Consider the following 24,462-nt stretch of genomic DNA (forward strand, 5'->3'; position numbering starts at 1 on the left):
CCTGAAAAATCTCTCTCCAGCGTGGGGCAAGGGTGGTTTTGCAGGGAGAGTGCTTTAGACACATCAGGATGGAACCTGGACTCCAGCCATGAGGGACCCCCCCTGCCTGCAGGCTGGTGGGGCAAGCCGTGCTTGCTGGAGACAGGAGCGCCTTTGATAGCCACAGCCAGGAGATGGTCCATCCTGGGACGTCATTCTGTGCTGGAGGGAAGATGCTGGAGTCGCATCCAGCTTCAGTCCTGGGTGCTGGGTGGGGCTCAGGATCACCAGCAGGGCTTTGGTTGCCGGATGCCGGCAGGGCTGCTCCCGCAGGGCTCCAGGAGCCGAGCTGGGGACCCGGGGCTGGCCCGTGATGCGCATCCTGCTCACGCATGTGGGCATGAGTCAGAGCCCCAGAGGAAGAGGCCTCACCCAGCGGCAGGCAGAGCCGTGCAGGGAGCTGGGGCTGCGTGCTGATGGAGGAGATCGCTTATTGCTGCTGACAGCCTCCCTCGGCTCAATCCCTCCACCTGTGGTGCGGGGAAGGGGCTTTGGAGCTAACCAGGTCTCCCAGCGTGTTGTCAGAGGTTCAAGGCAAATGTTACCGGATGGGTTTGTAGAGGCGGCTCAGAGCCTGCCTTTTGGCACCTGCCTATCTTAGAGCTGAAGGAGATGCTGGGGGCTCCCAGCACACACGTCCCAAGCCGCTGCCCATCTCCTGCAGTGACAAGGCACAGTAAAGCTGAGCAGATCCGCGTCCATCCTCCTCTTCTCCACTCTGGTGAGACCCCACCTGCAGTACTGTGTCCAGCTCTGGGACCCCCAGCACAGGAAGGACATGGACCTATTGGACAGGTCCAGCGGAGGGCCACAGAGATGATCAGAGGGCTGGAGCACCTCTCCTGTGAGGACAGGCCGAGAGAGTTGGGGTTGTTCAGCCTGGAGAAGAGAAGACTCCGGGAAGACTTATAGGCCCTTCCAGTGCCTCAAGTGGGTCTACAGGAGGGATGGGGAGGGACTGTTTATGAGGAAGTGTGGCAATAGAATGAGGGGTAACAGTTTTAAACTGGAAGAGGGGAGATTTAGATTAGATATTAGGAAGAAATTCTTTACTGTGAGCGTGGTGAGGCACTGGCACAGGTTGCCCAGAGAAGCTGTGGATGCCCCATCCCTGGAGGTGTTCAAGGCCAGGCTGGATGGGGCTTTGAGCAGCCTGGTCTAGTGGGAGGTGTCCCTGCCCATGGCAGGGGGTTGGAACTAGGTGATCTTTAATGTCCTTTCCAACCCAAAGTGTTCTATGGTTCTATGCTGAGCAGAGGCCTCTGGAAAAGCAATTCAGTCTTTACATCTCTTCTTCCCGTCGGCCTGACCTCAGTCTTGCTATCTTCAGCACCCATCAGCTGCTCTGTACTCCGGTGCTAATCTTGCTCGGGCACTGGGACAGCTGAGCCGTGGTCCAGCTGGCCCCCCCGCCGCCTCGCCAGGAAACAGGTGTCCAGGTCTTTTGACCCCTGCGAATGTTTGCATTTAATTATTTCTGGAAATTTTCTACTATGGTCTTAGAGTGATTCTTCCAGAAATCAGGTTCATCTTTGCTAGGAAGCCGTCGCGTGTCTCAAGCAAAGGTCAGGATGAATCATTCTGGAAAGTACTCCAGCTGCAATGGACTCCCAGCACCGCATGAGTGGAAGCGCGTCCATGGTTTTTGGCACTGAAACACAAAGCCCCAAACATCCCCAGTGCTTCTTGGAGTCAATGGGATGACTTGCATAGAGCAACAAATGCCGGGTATGACTGTAGGCCGTTCAAAAGCCAGAGGTAGATGGATCACAGTCTCGCAGCTGTGGCTTTAAAAGGGTTATTGATTCATTTGGAAACAACTAGCAGGAGTGACTTTGTAACAGACAGGATTATTTAGTCTCACCACATGCCAACAATAGACAAAGTACAGTTCAGCACTGAGATTCTTCCCGTGACCATCACATAAAACACCCGACAGGACAATGTGCCAATACGCTGGATAACGCACTTCCCTTAGGTACATCTGCAGCTGCCGCAGGACGTGTGTAACCCTCAAAAGCAAGGGAGAAATTCTTCATTTGAAGACCTAATAGGGAGGAGGAAAGCTGGGAAGCGATCAACCAAAACAAAAGAAGTATGTGGATAATGATACAGCCACGATCCAGGCTGCTGCAGCAGTTCAAAGGAGAAATAAATCACCCTGTGTGTGTGTACAGACAATTCATACTCTGAAAACACGCAAGAACAGCTTCGCATCTCCTATCTGCTTGCTATGCTGGGCGGCCTAAGGGGGCTGGGGTTTTCCCTTATGGGCCAGCTGAGGATGCTCCTGGTGACAAGGACACTCGGCATGAATGCGTTAATGGAGCCATCTCATATACCGGCTGCTCCTCCTTTGCTAGCGAAGTGTCAAAAAATGCCAGGGAGTTACAGAGGCAAAGACAACCGGGGATGGGAATGACCAGCATGCCGCTGAGTCTTGTCTGCTGTCAGCCCTTGTGGGTCCGACCCCACCGGTGCGAGTTAGAAAGGCTTCACTCAAACCAGATGCCTCTGAGAAAGCAGAGAGCCGCGATTAAACCCTGGCAGCCCCACCGCGTCTTCTGCAGGGACGAGCCAGCCTCTGTGCACAGGGCTTGTGGTCCCGCAGATCCCACACGCAACCAGATCGTCAGGATACATCCAGAAGTTTTGCTCTGACGTGAACCCCAGTGCAGCTATATTCAGGATATACTCAGGAGTTTTGCTCTGGCATAGATCATAACGCAACCACTGTAGTCTGGAGCGAAGTCAGGCTTGGCCTGCCCGGCAGCCCACTGCCCGGCTGTCCTGCCTGCTGTCGGCTGGGTCAAACCTAGAGATCCTAACTCAGTTTTCACCCAGCGGAGCCCGAGGAGCAACCCAGGGAGAAATTCTCCAGCGCATGCAACATTCCTGTGTAAATCAATGGGAACTGTAGAGTCTGGCCTGAAGTCAGGATTTCAGGATTTGACCCAATTTAACCTTGGCATAAATAGTTGCCCAACTCCAATTTTTTTTTTTTTTTTTTTTTGCGAGGCTCAACAATTAACTTTCAAAACAGCTTTAAAAAAAAAAAAAAAAAAAAAGCGGCTGGGGTTCAGAAGTGCTGTGCTAGCCAGCAGTGTTTTGTTAAAGTTACTTCCACTATTATGGTATTTGTTGGCGTCAGCACTTTGTGCACAGCAGAGCGCTGCTCTGGGCTCTCCATCCAGGGCAGAGCTGCACGAGCCCGGGGCAGGAGTTGTGACTCTTCCCATATTCGACCCACAGGCGCGGTAGTTCCTTTTACCAAATCCAACCGTCGGGTTTTAATTTTTACTCACTGGAGTGAAGTTCGGCCACGTGCAAAACGCAAGGACTGCTCGTGGCTCAGATGCGACGAGTCCCAGTGTCGAAGGTTTATTGGGGAGGCTCTGGGGGGGACCGAGGGGTGGGACAGGAAGGTGGAAAGTGGGAGATGTTTGCAACTTTGCTGAGGGGTGAATTTTAGGGACTCACACCCTCTCTGTCCCTTCTTGTTTCTCTGCAAGGAACGGGTACCGCTTCCCAGACTGTTTTCAGGAATCTGTATCAAAGAGCTGATGCAGATATAAAGCTCCCTTTTTTCCTGCTCACCTCCCACCCACAACAAAAGGCACCATTTCAACCCTCAAGATTTTATTGTTTTAATTACTCCACTGCATCTTGGAGTTTACTATGCCGTTGCTTGTTAATATATTTAATAGAGCAGAAGGGATGCCAACACCATTGGAGCCAGGCTGACGTTTTGTTTCACCTCAGATCCTGACTTGTAACCCTGGGCCGGGCAACCCCGCGGCTCCGCATCCCACCCGGGACCAGCGTCCGGCTGCCGTGGCAGCTGCTGCCATGGGAAGGAGGAGCCCGGCGCTGAGAAGTCACTCACAGCCCCGTTGTGCCCATTGGGCAAAACCAAATATATTTTCAGGGAAAACTGGTTTTATTTCCCGTGGGGCAAATACACGCAGCCTTTCTTTCAGGTTCAGAATGAAATCGGCAGGATGGCCAGTTGCAGGGTGTTAACTAGGAGTGGGTTTTAATGTGTTTAAGTACTTTGCTTAGTTTTCGTTCAAAATGCCCTTCCTTTCTACTACAGATGAATCTGGGTAATTCCGTAGTGCTTCAAAACAGTTTTTGAGATTCAGGCTTAGGGTCTGAATTTCTTTTTGCCCCTCCAAACATCTCCGAAGGTTTGTTCCAGTTTTTTAACACTTCCAACTATGAGACATCCCTCTGGGCTCTTCAGCTGTGCCTTCGCTTGCAAAGGGTGGTGAAAATGAGAGAAAAATGGCAATTTTGCCAGTAAAAGTAGGCCATGGAGGTTTAAGAGGTGTGGGGGCATCCTGCTTCAGCTCTCTGAGGCGTTTTGGTCCTGGAAGCTCTGTGTTGCGTTGGGGGGTGTGTGATGGCATGAGAGATGCTCAGGAGCCCACTGGGGCTTCGAGTGGGAATGTGGCTTCTCCCTTGCGGCGCCCATCAGGCGGGATCGTGGATTATGCGTTTAACATAGACCGGAGCAATTTTCCCCTCATGGTGCCGGGCCCCGGGCTGCCAGGGGACACAGGGGAGGATGAGGGTGAGAGTGGGAATGTGGCGGCAGGGGGAGGAAGAGTGTGGATGTGGAGGGGAGATCCAGGAGTGGAGCAATTGAGGATGGGAGCTTTGCGGGTGATGCCAGGGTTACCCGAGCTGCTGGTCGTGTTTTCTAATTGTGCAGGTGATGCCGGGCCACTGGTCGCTTTTCTCCCGCTGTCCCTTGCCTCAATAAGTGACAGCAGCTCAGCCTCCGGGCTTACTCAGACAGGGAGGGGAGAAAAGAGGGTGGCAGGGCACGTGTCCGGATGACTCCGAGGTTGCACCCAGCCTACTGAAAGCCAAGAAGCGTTCTTCAACTCACTCTCCGGGCTTGCAAGCGTGAGAAGAGACCGGGAGGGTCCCAGTAATATCGAAAATCTCAGATTCGTGTAGGAACTTTTTACTTTTAGCCTTTTACTTCCCGCACCGCCCCCCCCGCCACCCTGCCTGTGACTCAACATCGTCGCCGCACGGCAGCGTAACTCCAGGCACACAATCGTCCTCCAGATATTACCACTGTCAGGCAAGCAGATTGCTCACTCCATCCCATGCTCGGCTGAAAGGATTACAATATAGATTAGGATCAGGATTGCCTTCCGAATGTTCTCGGCCTCAAAACAGGTGTAAGGGGAAAACACGTGAGGGAAATCATTTGCCAGGTGAGAATCTCTCCAGGAGGAACTGTTGGATAAATACTAACTGGAGATTGGTATCAGGCAGCTGCTGAGCTGGGCTTTTCCCACTCAGAGGCAGCGTTACGGGCTGCAGGCCCGTGCAAAGCAAAAATGCCATTGCATGAATGCAGGACGGTAATTGCCTGCGCGCTCACTCCCTGCGTCCTGAGAGACTCTGGTAAAATGGTAATAAAATAGTGGAAAAAAGAACTAAGCACACTCCTTTGCCAGCAAAGCGGACAACACGACATCCGCTATTGGAGGCGGGTTAAAGAACGGAGTGGAAAGTGTGACTGCAGAGCGAGATCCCAAGGATTCATGCATGTATACAGCCTTTTGTTCAGGTAATCCTGCATGTGCTGAGGTTGTTTGAGAACGGCAAATGCAAAGAAAGAGCCGCAGGTCCAAAGTCAATACGTATTACCTACAGCCTGGCATCTTTGTTACGGAGTATTAACTCTAGCCTGCATGCGTGGTATATCAATTTAGTTTCTTTCCTGTAAATACATCTGTGCCGGAAAGCTCAGATTGGATTCAGCATGTATTTCTCTCCTGCTTTTTTCAGCTGGATAGACTTAAGCAAACTGAGATCATGTGACTTGCCAAAACCACCCAGTGAGTCATTGGCTCGGCCCAGATTAGATCTCAGGAGCTTTCTAGCTTTGATCTAGCCACAAGACCACATGGCTTCTTTCTATAGTCTTTGATGAAAGGCTACATAAACACACAGAAGGGAGTTTACTAAATTTTTTTGGAGGTTCTGAAAAAAGTTTTGCCCCTGTGGCAAGCAAAATTGGAATGGGCGATTCACGGGCGCCGTGCTCGTATCTGCTGGAGTAAAAAAAGTAGCAGGGAGAAAAGTATATGTCCAAACACCAGAAAGAAAAACTCTGTGCAAATGACAACAGGATGCTCTGGATAATAGTGCCGTGGGTGCTGTACCTGCCATGTGGGTCTTTCCACAAGAGCTGGTTACCTTATAAAGAGACATTGTTGCGTCATCCTTCAGAAAGTATAAACACATTAAGCAATGTTATTCTCTAAAACATCAACACATGAGCTACTTACAATGGACTAAAAAGTCATTGTTGCTTTGAGGATATATTTGTCCCAAGTGATTCATAACAATCTGTGGCACTGAGGCTATGAAGACTTCTAAAGGATGCCTCCACTTCCAGGCAAGTATCCACGGAAACAAGCCCACAAGTTTGCTTTGTTTGCCTTCTTTTACCTAGGATAACCTTTTAAGCTGCTTTGTAGACAGCCAGGCTTCCCAGCTGAAGCAGATGTCTATCCCCTCCGGATGCTAGGCTTTGCTTTCCGTACCTGCTGCGCTGCTGACCATCCCAGCGGATGGGCAGCGGTGCCCTTTGGCGGGGCAGGATGAAGATGAGGACACCCCGGTGGCAGTAGCTTCTATAGTACAGTACTAATGTGGTTCCAGTGGTGGCTGCCAAGAATTGCTTGTCCATGCCTGCCTGCGCCAGGAGATGCGTGGAATGACGAAACCGAAGCTAGCGGAGTGCAGGGGCCATGTCGTCGCGACCCGGGGATTTGGAGCAGGACCCAGGAGCAGCTCAGATACCCTCGTGCTCTCAGGATGGGCAGATCCATTAGGCAAAGGCCACCTTCTGGCAAGGGAAAGTTCGATCATGACCACCAATGACAGAATACTGTTTAGGCCTGTAAATCAGCTTTATTTCTCCTTCTCCCCACCCCCCGCCCCCCTGCTCTGGCCTCCCTGTCCCTCTGAAATTGGCTCTGACATGTAGGGAGACATCCTGTAATACTTTGGATCCTGTGTAGCCCCCATGGCTGCCTGGAATTTAGCTCTCGATTTTCAGAGAGACCCACGTCATTAGGGTAAACCAGCGTGTGTGTGTCTGTGTCAACACATAACAAAGCACATTGTACGCACCCTGAGCTCAGGAACTAATACGTGCTCTGGCAGGAAGACAGCTGTACCAGCGAGAGCACAGGGTCATAAGCAAAGGCAATATTGTCTCCTGTGGGACTAATAAAGACAAAAGACAAAGCAACTGTTTACTGTACTATTGAGGGGGCTGCTTGGGACACTGCACTGGGGAATGCAGCAGCTACTGTCACACGGCCGTTAAGCACAGGTAAATGTTCAACCTGAAAAGCATACAGGAACTCAACCACAAACTGTACATAGATGTTTTGGGCACCGAGGCAAGTGCACAACTGAGGCACGTCAGAGAAGCCTGTCTGCTGCCCTCCTCTCATACTGGTATTAGCTCATCCTACCTTCTTGTTTTGAATCAACTGAAGAGCATCCGCATTGACTCATGCTTTCTATTGAGATCAGTTGTAGAGACGCAGAGTCAGAACCTCTCCGATGCCCTGGGAAACCCAGGACCTCTGTGCTTCTGCACCAGGACTGGGCTCTGTACAGCTGCCAAGCTCTAAAAGCCTGCACAGCATTTGTGCCCAGTACCAGCAGGAAATGTCTTCCTTCTGGTACTGCAAGTAACGAGATGTGATTTATGGAGTGAAGTTCTACTTAATAAAACTGGAAATGAGATACTGATGGGTGGCTGTGAAAAGACCACCTCACTGCGCAAGAGAACAGGGCATTCAGTCCTCCAGTCACCTCTTCACAGCTCAGAGGAGGAAACCCCACGAGGATTTTAATTCACTTTCAGTTGAGTCACTTCATCAAGCCAAAAGAGTTTAAAAAAATAGGGGTTCATTTCTTACACTTCAGACAGCTCTGGCTAACCCAAAAGAGGGCCTCCTTCTGACGGAAACGGAAGGACTAATCACTCAGTCTAAAATTTAGAAGTTGTTTTTGTACCACAGATCATAATCATATTAGATTTATCTCATACAAGTAGATTAGAGCACTAATCATCAGCCTACGTATGCACTGTGCACACACACGTCTGTGAATGTAAACAGCCATATGTTTCTATATTCAGAAATAAACACAAGGTTGAACCCAAAACCCAAACGGAGGTTATTGCTGCCCTGTGTGGGGAGAAGGATCTCCACATCTGTGGTGCTGGACAATCTCCACTTCATCAATGGCTTTTGATGCTTCAGACATCTGGGCTTGTCCATAAAGATGGTATCTGGGAGGTGGAGGATTTGGCAAAGCTTGTGGTGGTGGTGGAACAACAGTTAAGCCATAGACAAGTGTATGGCCTGGTAGGACTGAAAGAGATTGCATTGGAGATTGGGTTTCTGCCAATGAAACGTTAGTAGCCACGGGGCAAGTTAAGCCCTTGTGACCTTGTGGTCAAATTTCTAGCTGTAGCCTCTTCAGGAGAAAATCCAAGTGATGCTGGTGCCCTTGCTGAAGTCAGCAGACCTGAAGAACATGTATCATTGTCAGAAGCCCAAGCACACACTGACAAACTTCGTCACTTCTTGGAGACACAGGCTGGTACATCACATTACTTCACTGTGACTGATGGAACCGAGACCTCTGCGGAGCAGCAGAGAGCACCATCCTGGAGACAAAGATCACTGACTTTTTTTTAGTAATGACATGACTGAAGGCCTGCTCACCATGTCGAGGGTGGGTTAAACGCACTCCCTCACGTCGGTGTCATTACAACACATTGCCGAGTCTGTTCTTTGGTGTTCCCACTTCATACAAATTATATTTAACATGACCACGTTTTTTTGTGGTCCCCTTGTGTCTGAGTTTTCAAGGTTGCGCTGTGTTTATGTGTGCGGGTATGCCTGTGTGTATGTGTGCACATATTTAAAGCGGTTCTGGTGTAGTTGACGGGGAACATAAATGTAAAATGAGAAACGTTAATGAAAACTGGAAATTATCCAAGAAGATTCTACTGGATGTTCAAAAATCCATGATATCACAGAGACGGAAAAGAGACACATGGGGTAAGGAACAGCCTGGTTAAAAAGAGAGGTAGAAAGAGCAACATAACATGAAGAAATGATGTATAAGGCAGACAAACCCCCCAGGAAATAGAATGACGATGATTATAAATTACAAGTTAAAACAATGTAAGTGATTGATAAAAGGAAACCAAAGGATTAATAGACTATCAACAGCCACTGGAGTGAAAGAAATGCAGAAAACAGTCAAAAAATCACGTCAGGAACAATGCTGCCTCCTCTCCCAAACCCATCCCCATGGCAGTATAGATCAATTGCTAAATGCAGATGGTAAAATCATAAACAGTGGTGCAAAAAAAAAAGGCAGAAATGTTCAATAGCTATTTCTGCTCTGCGTTTGGAAAGGAGTGGGATATTCATCCCATATGATGTTGCGAATGGAGTACAGCATTTACCATCTGGAAGAAAGAAGGATGTGAGGCAGCATCTGCTAAAATTAAACATTTTGCACATCATCTGGGCTGGCTATCTTTGCATCTTAAAGGAGCCAGCTAAAACACTTAGAGTGAAGTTTTATATTTACAAATCTGGAGAAATTCCAAAGACGCGGGAGACTGCTAGTGTAGCTCTGGGACTCAATAGGCATAAAAGGGACCCTCTGGGAAGCAACAGGCTGGTTAGCAGGACAGTATCCTCTGACACAGTCACCAAAAGTTAATTCAGGCCTCCAACAACAAGGCATTAGAGGCTAAAAATAAAACCGATGCTAATCAGCAGGGTTTTGTGGAAGGTAAGTCTTGTCAAAGAAACCTGTTGTCTTTTTCTTCAGACAAGATTAGAGATGTGGTTGACACAGTATTCTTGGCTTTCTCCACCACATGACAGTTTGATTAATGAGCTCCCATTATACGTGATGAATAGGGCACACACTACCTGGATTAAAAGTTGGCTGAGTGACAGATGTAAAAAAGTAGTTATTAATGGGGAAATAACAGCAGACCAGGGATGTTCGAGGGGTAAAGTCAGCCACATGGAGCTCAGTGTTTCTGTGACTTCAGTCTGGGTAACTCAAAAATCTCCATCGTACGGTAAAGGGTTAGAGAGCCCTAATGTTGCATGTTTGTCTTGGCAAGGTCTTGTCTGTTTGCGCATCACTAGGATACATCTGAGCAGTAGAAAAGCAAGGAGGTAACAGAGATGGGCTGCTATTTTAGGAAGCTGCGAGAATAAGTGGATGCCGAGAAACCAGCTGATTTCTTAAGGGGCAGTTTGGGCAGGCCATATCAAATTTCTGGCCTGACAAACCCACCAAGGCCATCAAGCAAATCAGTAGCAGAGCTGGGAAGAGCGCTCAGCAGTCGCTGGCTTGGGGCCTGACCCGGGATGACTCACTTATCTTACACGTGTTGCATCTTTTCCATGCAGGGAGCAGGCATTGACATCAGCACAGCCCAAAAGAACTTGTCCTGCTGGCCAGCACTGACTGTTTGCTCTCTTCCCAGCACACGCATCAACTTCCACCAACAAATAACCGGAGCAGCACTTCATTTAAATAAAAAAACCAGCCTCCTCCATTACTGAATGTTTGATAGAAGAGGAAAGAAGCAAGTTCTTGTATGCTAATGTGCTCATCAAGTATTTGCTCCTAATTTATCACTTGCTTTGAGGTCTCTCTTGACAACTTGACTATTCTGGAAAATGTCAGCTTGCAGGGTACCACACAGGCTGATGTGACTGTGAGAGTTGTAGGAAGAAGCCAGGTAAGGTAAACTTTATTATGTGCATTAATTTTTTTTGTTTCTACAGCTGGCCGAGCAAAAATGGTATGTCTCAAAGTTTGCCAGTACCCTGTCAGCAGCAGCTGGTACCTGGTTTAATGCTGGGGGCTGGCTGCAAGGCTGCAAGTAGAGCCCTGTCTGTCCTGGGGAGTCTGGAGAAGAAACAAGAAACCCCTCAGGGATGTGGCGCTTTCGGCAGCGCTGCCCTATACCCTCCCTCCGAGTGCTGCTCCCTACCAGGCTTGTGCACGGCAGGGAGAGAAGCAATAGCTGTTCTGAAGGCGGGGGCAAAATAGTCTTTATTAAAAAAAAAAAAAAGGTGCGAAATGAGGTAAAATAATTGGCTTGCGAATATTTTATTATATGTTGGAAACCAGCAAGATTTATTTTATTTCCTCTGCAGTGCCTCTGCTTGACATAGGAGAGCTGCCAGCTATGACATCTTCCCGAGGATCAACAGCCCGGGGAGCAGGAATAACCAACAGCTGGACCCATTTGGGCCTTTCCTGAAAAAAAAATAATACTAAGATTAATAAACAAAACCCAGGGCAGAAAGCACCATACTGGGGATGCTTGGGGAAGGGCAGGGTGCGGCACTGGCCTCCTGCGCTTGCCCTCCTGAACAGGCCATTTGTCACCCCTGAGGAAGGCAGGTCCCTCCGAGGACAGGGCGGTTACTGGTGGCACTGGGGACAGCGGCAGGAGCAGTGGCAATAAAGATGGGGGATAGAAATCCCCTCTGGGTGCAGGGGAGCTGAAACTCAGCGGTCACCCGTGCTGCAGCTGAGGTGCCGAGCTCAGAGGGCAACCAGCGAGCCCTACCTGGCTGCAGCCCTGAAACGGTATGTCCCGGCATTTGTTTTTATCAGTAACAGCACTCTCCATGCTGTAATTACAGCCAATCGCCCAGGAAAATCAGCAGAAAGTCTAACCCCTCCAGCAGTACGACTGCAACAAAACCCAGGTATGTGGCTGGCACACCCCGCCGCTGCCTCCTGAGGTCCCGGCACAGGGCTGAACTCCTGGCCATCTCGTTATAGTGGCAACGGCTGGCTTTTTCTGGAGACCCCAGCACGCGCCCATCCAGATCCCATCAGTAAATGCTGAGAGCGCAGTCAGGGTGATAACTAAAAGAGACGTGGCCAGGCTGAGAGTCTCCTGGGGACCCTCAGGGCTTGGGCGCAGCTGCAGCATCGTGAGTGAGACTCTTCCCTTGGTCATCGGAAACACCTCCGTGTCGTCACCTCCTTGGAAGCCTTGCTGGCAGCATGCTGGGTACCAGGGCACTTGCTGAGGCGTCCCAATACCCCCATTTGTTCACTCACCACATCCTGCGGTGAGGAAAGCCTTATTGATCCTGGTTATCTCAAAATTGTCCACCACACCAGCCAGTATGACGTGAGATTCAGACAAAAGCACCAAAGCACAGTGGAAAAAAATAGCCAGGACTCATTTCTGAAGGGTGGAGGTGGAGACCCCCCTTCCTTATCAGCTCACACTGGGATGAAGCTGCAGAAGTTGCCCTGGACACCACCAACGAGTGCTGGCTCTCCTATGTGGTTGGTGGTGAAGGGCCTGCCATCCTTCCATGGCTCTTACACCCCCCAGGGAATCCTGGAAAGAAGATCTGCCTTCCCGGTGGATTGGGGTAGTTTCAGAGCCTGCCTGCCCCTTCACATCCACTAAGAGGGCCTGGCAGCATTTACCTGTTTTCCCAGGAACTACTTGATTTCTTTCTTTTTCAGGGGATGGGCTCATAGCTCTTAGCTGAATTAAGCCCCTCTTCACCTCTCTGGGGCTCGTCTGTCGGATGAGCGCTCACATACCCTCCTTCACAAACCCATGTCCAATCCTCCTCCCTCCTCTCAGGTTTGAGTGGGAATCGCCCTTTCCTGGAAGCATTGCACTATAGCCCCTGGCACGTTACTGTATCTGAAATGAAATTTCAACACAATCAATGTGTGCTCCCGATTGAGGTAATTCACCGTGAGAGCGGGTAGGGGGTCCTGATGCCAGTATTTCTCCTCTAGGCAGAGCTTAATACAAATTTCAAGAGCAGCAGATTCATGAGAGAGTCCTGGAGAGGCAGCATTTCTCTGTCTCCAGCTGGTGCACAGACACCCCAGTATGCTGCATGCTAAGACATCTCCTGCCATATTTGTAAATAATACTAATTACTCTGAGCTCCTTCAGAAGCACTGGAATTAGAAGAAATAATGAGTAAACTCCAGAGCCGTCCTTCTGAGTTGGAAGCCTGGGTTAAGCAGCTGATGTTACCGAGCACAGAAAACTCAGCAGCTGCAGCAGTGCCACAAAGCCCCGAAGAGGAAATGCAGCCGGCGGGCCAGAGCTGGCAGCCCTCACCTGGGCTCAGGCCTCCCTGAAACTCCTCAACAGTAGAGGAGGACATCAAAAGGCTCAGTTCTGAGCTCACCTGCGGAGTTCAGATGAAAAGGCTTTTCCTTGTGAAGAGGCAGCGGGAAGTGGAGGCTCCTGGGGAGGCTGCGGGATGAGCTGCCCCGGGGCTGACAGCAGCCCCAACTTTGCACCCATCGGAAGCGGCTCACGTGGATGTGGGCTCCAGAGCTGAGCTGTCAGGTCAGGAGTTTCACGGGAGCCAAACATTAATGAAATCCACGAATCAATGTGGAGGATGCAATCAGTCCCTTGCGAAGCTGCAAAGAGGCCAGCAGCAGCTAAGGCTGCCATGCTGAACGCAGGAGGCTCTGTTTCTGCTGTCATCAGGCTGTGTAATTTTTACACATTGTTTGGTGCTGCTTTTTTTCTTCATCATAGAGAGAAAAAATAAATAAATTTCAAAGGACATGATGAAGGGCAAAGACCCTTCTTTTTTTTGGTATAAAATATATATTTTGCAGTATTAAATGAAACCTAATGCTTATGGCAAAGTATCATCTCACTCATTCATGGGTCAGGCACAATTCAACCTTATTTCTTTAAGATAATTTAGGTTTGTGTAGCTGAAAACTTGTCACTCACTGCCTCAGCCACATGCCTTAACCACGGGCTCTCCCCGACACTGTCGCTACATGCTGTGGTCAGTCCCGCGGTGGTGCCCGGAGCGTGGAAATAGCTGGGGGAGCTCCACCGCTGAGTTGTGCAGCCTGTGCCGAGCTCTGGCTGAAGGCAGGTAGTCTCACAATGACCCGGTTGCTCTAACGTGGACATGACAAGACCGCGGTGGCCAGGAACTGCATCAGGAGATGGGTGTGGAGCAAGAGCGCATCTGTATCATGAAACAGGGTTCAGCGTGGGGCTGCCCAAGGTAGCTGAGACCCAGCTGTCACCTCCATGGGACACAGTGAGGGTCTGTCCGGTTCTGGGCTGGAGAAGCCAGGCTGTATTTACACGGTGCTGCCTATGAGCTCCCGAGACCTGGCTCTTGGCAGCTACAGCCTGATTTGTCTGGACGACATCTGGACTTGACCTGGCTCCTGGCCCCAAATGAATCTCTCAACACCGTGCTTCCTACGCATCCAACCCTGGGATTAGCACGGGCAGAAAAAGCTCCCATCTATCTGCAAGAGCCAATGCAGTCAGTCCCGTAGATGTTGATAACATATGCTGGATTTGCTAGGACACTTATCTCTCAAAACCTTTGAAGTAGACACAACTAGTTTTGCGTTTGCAGCGCGTGCAAGGGTCCCTGTCCTTGGCTGGCATTCCTTGGCAATGCTGCAACATAAATACTAACAGTATGCACTATAAATATATATTTTCTAGCAGCTGAGCCAAAATCGAACGAAGTCCATAGAGAGGCATAGACAGCCTTTGCGGGTTTTACAGTGGGACATTTATTTTTGTTCTGAACAAAAAAAAGAAATACCATCTAACAAAAAGTTTTCAGGTCATAGTTGACTCTGAGGCTATGTCCATATTAGTATATTAAGCAGAACACATTCCTGGGCCCTGATACAGAATCGTCTATGCTATTGAACAGTTAAAATGTTCCATTGTGCAGTGCTGCCCAGTTTTAACTAACAGGCTTCCAAACAATTCCCAGGCACCGTTATTTGGGAGTCAACACAGGATATTCAGCTCTCAACGAGCAGGTTGGATGTGGCCACTCTGTTTTGATGGGTTAGGGAATTTAACTGCATGGACGTGCTGCTCCATGCCAGTTGGCCTTAGGGCCAGAAATGGTCCCAAGTACATTTATTTTACTGGTGTAGAGGTAGGGGTTGGTTGTGACCACTTATTTACGTGTGTGTAAACAGGTAATTAGGATTGCACAATTGTTGCTTGGATTAATTGTGTATGCCAGATCTTTAAAAAGGGGTGGGTGCTCAGCACCCAATATGCACCTTTTTTTTTTTAAAAAAAGAAGCAGTAATTGTGAGTAATAAGCACTTGAAAAGCTGGCCCCAGGGGTCTGTGTAAGGCTGGCAGAATTCAATAGGAGTAGTTGACTTTGCTATTTCCATGGTGGTTTGTGTTGGGGTTTTTTGTTTGTTTGTTTTATCTTTATTGCAGTTTCTGAAATTTGTGGCTTAATGTGACCGGCCAGATGGATGTGAGAGTAAAGAAAATTGGCTACTCAACGTTTTTCAGAGAAAATTGCCAAGCTAGAAAGTGGAATCCTTGAGAGTCCAGGGGGGAAAAAGAAGAGGAATGGTTAAAATGGAGGCCTGGGGCTATTGGATTACCATGAGCTCTGGCTGCTGAAGACCTAATCCACAGCACTAGAATCATGGCAGCAGGTGTTTTAAACTGATTATTTAAATAGTGCTAATTAGTGCTATAAAAGGAAAAAAAAATATTTTTTCACAGAGGACCATAATAGGATTTTTTTCTATTAGCAAAATATGTATTTTTCCTGTTTCTTTGGCTCATTACTTTACCTACTACTCTTTAATTCACATTAGATTAATAGCAAGGAAGATCTCAAATGCAACTTGATGTGATTTAGCAGCCTGTTTACTTGGGGACTGCATTCCTTGAACTCTTTCCTGCTGTGCTGGTCATTCAGCACAACCCCAGGACTAGGATAAATCCTGGATTACAGTGAGTTTGTGTCAGACTCATGACCCCGCTTGTAGTTGCAGACACTCCAGTTGGGCTTTTGAGCCTTTTTATTGGGAATCACGGTGCTAAGTGTCAAATTTTTGAAAGTATTCTCAGGTTCCAGTTGGCTCTAGTTTAGATGTGCAGATAAGGTTCAGGGTTTATTGATACAGTTTATCTGTTTGCAAAATGAATATAATACTAATTAATCAGTCATGGAAAAAAATATTTTTTTGTATATAGATCCTTTTCTCCCCTCCTTGTAGGATTTCAGAACCTCTTGAAAAATGTCACAAATAGTTCTCAGAGGTCACTTTATCTCCTGCTGAAGTACAGCCAGCTTTGGAGTGATCTGGGGCAAATATTTAACATTCCAGAGCAACAATTTAGCTTAGGAAGTGGAAAGGAAAGCCCTGTTCAATTGAAACTAGAGGGAGATTTCAGATAGGTGAGATGTAAGTACCTCAATTGTGCTTTGATTAATTACGGCTACCTCCCTGAGGTAGTCATAAGCTTGGTCACCTTTTATAAACAGTCATAAGAGGAAAGGAACTATAGAAAGGGAATTTCAGAATCATCCTTTGCAAACATGAATGAGTTAAACACTATCTGATAAGAAGGCAGTGTTTTGGGTTTTATTTTCAAAACATCCCATGTGTAAATGAGTAATGCAACGTTCAACCTCTTGAGCAAGTGGCCATGTACATAACAAGCTGTTTACTCAAGATACTTCCATCAAACACAATCAGGTTGCCTAACTAAGTTTGCAAGCAAATGTTACAAGACCCCCATTGCAACAGGTACTGACTGCAAAGGCCTCGCACAAAAGTCTAAGAAAGGATTAAAGCTAAATGTGACATGGATAGATAGTGAACATTGACGTACAGAAATGTTATCTCTGGGAAAACAGAGCCGGTGACAGGCAGGCTGCTGGAAAATAGAGCCTGACAGGGAGCCAGCAAGTGTAATACTGGAGGGAAAAGCTGCCAGTCAGGGGAAAGGTGAGAGAGGGGAAAGGTTTAGTGGGAGATTTTGCCCTTTTCTGCGACTGATTAAATCCTTCTTAGCACAGAGCCTGGAGCATTTTGATTTGATTCGACTGTTCAAGGCAGTCTGGCCTGGAAGTACACGTGTTCTGCAAGAGCATGCACAATTTACTTTTAGAATTACATCTGATAAATGACACCCATGATATAATGTATCAGTTTATCTCAAGAAAGCCATAAAGCAGAGCAGTAATCAGGAAAAGATTCATATCAAAATGCCAGGATGTATATATATTATTCTGAAACCAATTACTCTAAAGTACTGGAAGTCTAAGATACCTGCATATTAGAACTCTTGGTCTTTCCAGGTACTGGCACAGGAGCCATCAATTTCTGCTAGTCAGACATTATTCTCCAAGTGCTGACATTTAAAGGTGGGCATTTTGAAAGAGTTATTCAAATTTACCCATACATTCATGGGTCAATGTCCTCTGTCTTATGCCAGACAGGAGAACCAACTCATGGATTGGAGACTCGGAGCTGGGACAAGAGTCTCACAGGCCTGGCCAGTCCTGAGGTTCCAGTTCGAAGCTCTGACACACCTTCCTGCATTTCATCATTTTCCTCTAGACTCTTCCATGAAGCAGACATCCCTTGGGCAGTATTAAGATTGGCTGTATGTTTAAAAAGGGGAACAGAGGAGAGGAGAAGGAAGAGGTGGAAGGATGACCACTTTCCAAACCCTTTAAAACTCTGGAAAAAGTACCAAACAAACCGTTTGCAAGCCCAGGAGATTGTCAGCAGTTAACATGGATTTTTTAAAAGCAAGTCATGTAAAATGATTTTTCCTTTTATAGTAGGGTATAAGGTTTAGGGGATGGGGAGAAGGTAAAGGTCTTCCATCTTGATTTTTGTCTTGACGTAGTCCCGCAATAGGCAAATATGCTCTAGAAGAAATTACTGTGTAGTAGCTAGCAAAATGGCTTGTGCTTGGAAAGTACACTATTAGTTTAACTATGAGTTAAACACCATCAATATGGAAAACCGTAGGCAGTGAAGTTCTGTAAGAGTCTACTTTGGGTCACTCTCTTCTATAACAACTTGGGTGATGACAAAACTGCATGTATGCTCGAAGCCATGATAAGAATTCAATTTGTTTGGGACAAGTTGCAGAAATGGGCTTAAAAAGGAAGAGTTCAGAGGTGCAGGTGCAAAACGTTACATGTGAGCAGAAATAGAGTAACTACACCAATATGGGACAGGGAACAATTGTTTAGCTGACAGTTCTCTTTCTAGAAGACTCTAGGGTTATAGTAGATCACATGCTGAACACGAATCAGCTGTGTCATTGGATTGCAAAAAAGGCAGACATTGTACTGGGTTCTGGTAAGTGGAATGCAGCTTGCGAGACAGATGAAGTCATCCTTCTGCTCTACTTATCAGTGGCTTGGCTGGGGTATTATGTTGAGTCTGGGGCACTTCAGTAAAGATGTGGGTCAACTAGGAAGAACCCAGAAGGGGGAAACAGGAATATTCAGAGATCCAAAGAGAATTACTTTATCATGCTGGGACTGAAGGGGAACGCAAGAGCATTGTCCAAATACAAGAAGAGTACTTAAGATTTTTTAAATGTATGGTTCACTGTAAGACTGCCTTAAATTTCATTAGAAAAGATTTAGATTAGTCACTGGGAAAAACCCCTAATGATCAAAGATAATGAAACATTAGAATCAATTGTAGCGCTTGAAGGACAAGCCAGGCAAACATGACAGGAATTGCATAGGTACAGTTTATTGTTTTAAAAGGATCTTGTTTCAAAACAAGAAGGATCATCTTTAGAGATCCTTCCCCTTCCAGTTTACCTGTTGTATGGGACAGCATATTTTAGGTAATCCAGTATCACAGCATCACATCATGGCTGAGATTGGTAGGGGCCTCTAGAGATGACCTGGCCCAACCCGCTGCTCAAAATGGGGGCAACTAGAGATGGTGTCTCAGCACGACATCCAGTTAGATTTTGAATATCTCCAGGGTTTTAGACTCCCCAATGTCTCTGTGCAACCTGCTCCTGTGTTTGACCACCCTCACACTAAAATTATTATTATTTTTTTATTTTTATGGGATTTACTGCATTTCAATTTGTGCCCATTGCCCCTTGTGCTATCACTGAGTGCCACTGAGAAGAGTTTGGCTCCATCTTCTTAACTTTCCCCATCAGGTATTTATTCACTTAAATAAGATGCCCCTGAGCCTTCTCTTCACCAGGCTGAACAGTCCCAGTTCTCTCAGCCTCTCCTCATATGACAAATACTACAAACCCTTAATTGGCCTCATGATCTTTCTCTGGAATCACTTCAGCATGGCCAGTGCACCCAGCACTGGACACAACGCTCCAGATATATCTCACCAGGGTCGATTAGAGGGGCAAGATTAACTCCTGATGATATTCCATCATCCAGGTCATCAATAAAGATCTTGGAGTATTGGCCCCAGTACCGACCCCTGGGGTAGACCACTAATTACTGGTTTCCAGCTGTGTTTGTGTCAGTGATCACAACCTTTTAAACCTGGAGATTTAGACAGTTGTCAGTCCACCTCACTATCCATGTATCTGGCCTGTGTTTCATCAGTTCATCTATGAGGATTTTATGGGAGACAATGTCGAGAGCCTTGCTAAAGTCAAAATAAACAACATCCACTGCTCTCCGTTCATCCATCAAGCTAGACATCTTATCTCAGAAGTCTATTGGGTTGGGTAAATCCCAGTTTCCCCTTCATAAATCCATGCTGAATACTTCTAGTCACCTTCTTGCCCATCATATGTTTGGAAATGTTTTCCAGGATTATTTGCTCCATCACCTTCCCAGGGACTGAAGTGAGGCTCACTAGGTTGTGGTTCCCCAGTTCCTCCTTCTTGCCCTTGTTGAAGATAATAGTGATATTTGGTTTCCTACGGTCCACAGGAACCTCCCCAATTGCCATGACCTTTCAAAGATAACTGAAAGTGGCCTCACAATGACATTGGCCAGCTTCCTCAGCGTATCCCATCAGGTCCCATAGGCTTGTGTATGTTCACTTTGTTTAAATTCCCTAACTTGGTGAGTACCTTTTCCATGCCCTTTTCACGAGGTCCTCTGCCCCACTCAGCACGAGGCCTTCTTTTTCCCTAGTCTTCCTTTCGCTGCCAATATACCTGCATAAACCAGACATCCAGGTTGTGATCCTACTTTTTGCCCTGCTTCCTGATCTCAGGATCCTGTACTCAACCATCTTATGGTCACTGCAGACAAGACTGCCCCTGACCTTCATATCCTGGATCAGTCTTTCCTTGTTTGTCCACATGAGGTCTGTCACTATATAAAGGTATGTCAGCGTGTGGGGAAAAGGGAAATTGCCATGTGGGGAAGTTCAGGAATCAGAGTCATTTCCTGACTGCAGTCTGAAAAACAGAGAATTAGGGGTATGTATCTCCTTATTTTCAGTCCTTGTGTCTATCCCACACATCTGCCACTGCATCTGGACAGGAGATACCTCTGAATTCATTTTTCTGGCTGGCAGGAAAGCAGGCAGGGTTGGGTAAGTGTCTGTGTTAGACTTTTGAGTCCAGTCCACTACAGTCAATCTGAATCACTTTTCCCAAAATCCTCTATCTGGGCTAGGCAACGAGAATTATCAGAAACTTCTGCTGGGGCTGTGAGTGGAGGTAAGGTGTCTCAAGAAATGGTGAGAATGGGGGTTGGAAAGGCATGAGTAAGGGAGAAAAGGCAAAAAGATGGTAAAAAAATCCAAAACCTTCCTGTGTGTAGAACATTACCCTGGGAGCCAGAAGGCTGATTCAAGTCCATACCACCACTGACCCAGATATACCTTTAGTTAAGTTCTGTCATTTATTTGAGTTGTTCTTCCCTGTCCCTCCAACTGCAGAAGTCCTGAGGGCAGGAGAGGGAAGAGGAAGGGTTTGGCCAATGAAGATCTATCTATGCCTCCATGCCACTAAGCTTGCATGTGGTAAGCACGTGTCTCCCATCGCGTGAGGTGCGCAGTTATGTGGCTGCGTAGATCTCTTCCCTGTCGGCCTCAACCAGATGCATAATCTTGTCTGTTGCAGGAGCTTTTCCTCATCCTTTGTAATAAGTTTGTGACCTCAGGCCCCAGTGACCTCCTGGCTGAGCATTGGATTTCCACTGCAGAAGGCCAGGTTTAGTCCATCTTCTCCATGCCTGGGAATGCCCTGAGGTCAATGCTGTGGTCGCCCTTCTTCTTTTCCTGGCTTAGCAGAGAGGGAGGATCTTTGTAAGGCTGGAAATGAATGAGGTGAGTTGGACAATATAGAGGTAACTTTGTCAGGGAAATACAATAAGTTGTCTTATTTTTCCTGTTTCCAGGGAAATATTTCCTTTTCTCCTAGGGCAGATAGGAGAGGTTATTCCTCTTGCATCAATAGCTGCACTTTACATGAGTTTGTCCAGTGTTTGAGATGGCTGCTCTGAGGTGTAGTCACATTAATGAAAAAAAATATGTCAGAATTCCCTTGTTCTGCAAAAAAAACATGCAAAATAAAACCTGAATAAGATGTAAGGAAGAGGAGGATTGGCAAAATTATCAGCCTCCATAGTCAAATGGCACAGCCCCAAGAAGGGATACGGCTTACACTTGCATAAACAGGCGTTACCTTTTGCCCTTGCTAGAAGTGACTCAGCGGCAAATATCCGCAATCGATTGTTACCCCAGAAAAACAAATGATTCAAACTTTGTAGAAGGGCATGTGCAAGGCACTGGAGTCCAGCAAGAGGAACACAAGAGAGATCAGCATTCTGCTTGCAAAAGAGGCCTTTCTAAGGACCACAACAGCCTTTGAAGCACACTTTAAGGCACAGAGTAACACTGCAGGCAGGCAAATAAAACCTGGCTCTCCCTAAAGTTAATGAAAGTATTGCCACTAGCTAACTTCCTGGGGAACAGGCTGGGAACTGTGCTGCAGCCTCTAAACTGGGATTATATACACTGCAGCAGCATTTACTGGCCTTGGCATGCGAATAAACAGCAGGAACAAGCTTCTATGCAATGAGCAATGGAGAAATATTTACCTCCCTGAAAAGTCAATATTTTAGCACAAATACCATTGGGAGAGTTTATGAAGGTATTTTGTTTGTAAGCAAACTTCAAAGCTTTTTATGGGTTAGTTTTTTAGCTACTATTATTTACATTTTTTAATGGCGAAACAGTTCCCAGAAGACTGAATGGGATGAGTTTACGGCTCCAGCTAGCAGAGGGAGTGACACACTGCACTTCAGTGCCGGCTGTGCAGTGGGAGTGAGCGTGCTAGGATGCCGGGCCAAGCCGTTTCCCAAGGAGATGTTCAAAGTGGTGTCCTCAGCCTGGGCTTCTGGCCCCTGCTGAATGACGTGGCGTGCAAATACCCTGCAGGTTAAAGAGAGCTTTCCAGTGCTCCTCACTTCTGAAAACTGGGCAGATGATTGACTCAAAGTTTAGTTGGACAGATTTTTTAATCGTGTCCAATTCAGTCCTGAGTATTCCTCTAACAGAACGCTTTCTGGTATCTCAAGAGCTGTTTTAAGATTCCCAATCCTTCTGTCAAACAAATGGAGGGACTCGAGAGGGGTGGGTGACCTTGGACACAGGAGGAATGAGGCCAGGCCACCCAACTTCAGTAACGAGTGTCCCTACAGCTGATAGAGACATTACCCTAATTAAGTTCTCTGTAGCCCCTGAGTTTAGGTAGTAATTCAGCATTATTGTCTCTTTCCATTGACAGTACAGGGAGCTGAGGTAACCATTTTCCCAGTTCAGTACCAAAAGCTGAGTGATGAAGTGGCTAACCTGATGCTACTTGGCAAGCCAAACACTGGCCTCTTATTCCCCAGCCTCCTTTGTGCCTTACTGTGCAGACTCCCTGCTTAGATCTGTAAAACTGCTTGGAGACAAACATTAAGTGCCTCTTCCTCTGGCTTCCTTACCAAAAACTCTCACTTTAATCTTGAAATACTGTAAGAAAACGGATCCAGACATGTGCTTTGGACAAAGCCCTGTGGCTCTAAAGAGAGAGTTTAAATAAAAGACGAGGTGCAAAACTGAAAGGTCACGGCAAGATCATTAACCAAGCGGAACTGTAGAGTCTGCAGTTTTTCTCCTACCTCACAAATTATTCGTTTCCTGCTTTGATGACTTTAAGCATAAATGTGATATTAGTGTGGCCTTCCTGAGCACCTCTGTCCCATAGATTCCAGAGATAAAATACACTGTGGTTTGCATCACTTTGCTGCATATGAAAAGAAGAGCTATTTCTCACATGTAGTGATTCAGAGCTGCCCCACTTAAAATTGTCCTGATAACTCTGTCTAAGCAAATCCCAGCTGTATAGCTGTTGCTGCTGCTGTTGCTATACCCTGCCCTGTGGACGGCTAACATGACAGAGAAGCCAGGGTTTCCTGGAGTATCTCAGTGGTTAGGATGCTGGCAGATGACTCAGGCACAGAGGGGTTTAATTTTGCTTCTATTCAGTGACCTTGCATAAATCATTTCCCACCCTCTGAAAGTGCTTTGAAAATGATGGCTGACAAGTGGTATATAAGAGCTTGGTGTTTTAGCAGGGCCTGGTAGTCATTTCAACACAGCCATTTTGTAATCAGAGAGACAATGGTTTAAACTGGTGCCAATGTATTTCATTAGGCCCCTCCAGTACTCTGCGGTTCCCAGTGGTACAGCTCACTGCTGTGCCGTGAACACCTCAGCTCTCTTTCCCACTGCCCCAAGCTCCCCATGCCTGCGTTACTTGGTGAGAGTGATGACTCCGGCTTTAAAGGAAAGCTAATATGGTTGGTGGGCAAACACAGTTTTCTGTTCCCCTGACCAAAGGAAAATGTGCAGCATGGGAGGATGGCAGACAGTTAGAGAAAGAGAATATGAAGATGGATTTCAGGAGAAAGCTTTCTGACAATGAGATTTGAAGCAAGAAGCTCATGCAACAAGGATGCAAACCACATGGAAATTCCAGGCTTGCTTCTGAGTGTTGAATCAGTGGGAACCCTTCTCGGGAGCCGAGTGGAAAGGAAGCACTCGGCACTTGGAGGAGTCCCTGCATCTGGGGCAATGGATGCCTCAGTGAATGTCTGCTCCTTGCCTAAGCTTCCCTACTTGAAGAGAAAGCCCAGTATCTTGTACTTTCTTCAGATACTTCAGATTTGGATTAATTCTGGATACTTTTGGCCTTTCTATTGCCATGAACTAAGTGTCCATGATTGCATTCTGGAAAAGAGAGAGCTCAGCCAGGCTGCTAGATTGAAAATCTGGTGGGGCACAAGTGAGATTTATACTTTCCTTTCTGTCACTTTATCTCACATGTGGGAGTATTTTCGCATTAGGCTGTCCAGATATTTCTTAATCTGTATCCCTCCCTGTCATCCTTCCTGTTCTTCTTGGTCTTATCTTTTTTCTTCTGCAATTCTGAGGCTTTCTTTTTTAAAAAAAAAAAAGAAAAAGATCTATTCAGATGAAAGGGTTTGCTTGCAGAAGTCCAGTTGTGGGAAAGAAAAA

This window comes from Larus michahellis, chromosome 2 (genome assembly GCF_964199755.1).
Source record: "Larus michahellis chromosome 2, bLarMic1.1, whole genome shotgun sequence".
Classification (NCBI taxonomy): Eukaryota; Metazoa; Chordata; class Aves; order Charadriiformes; family Laridae; genus Larus; species Larus michahellis.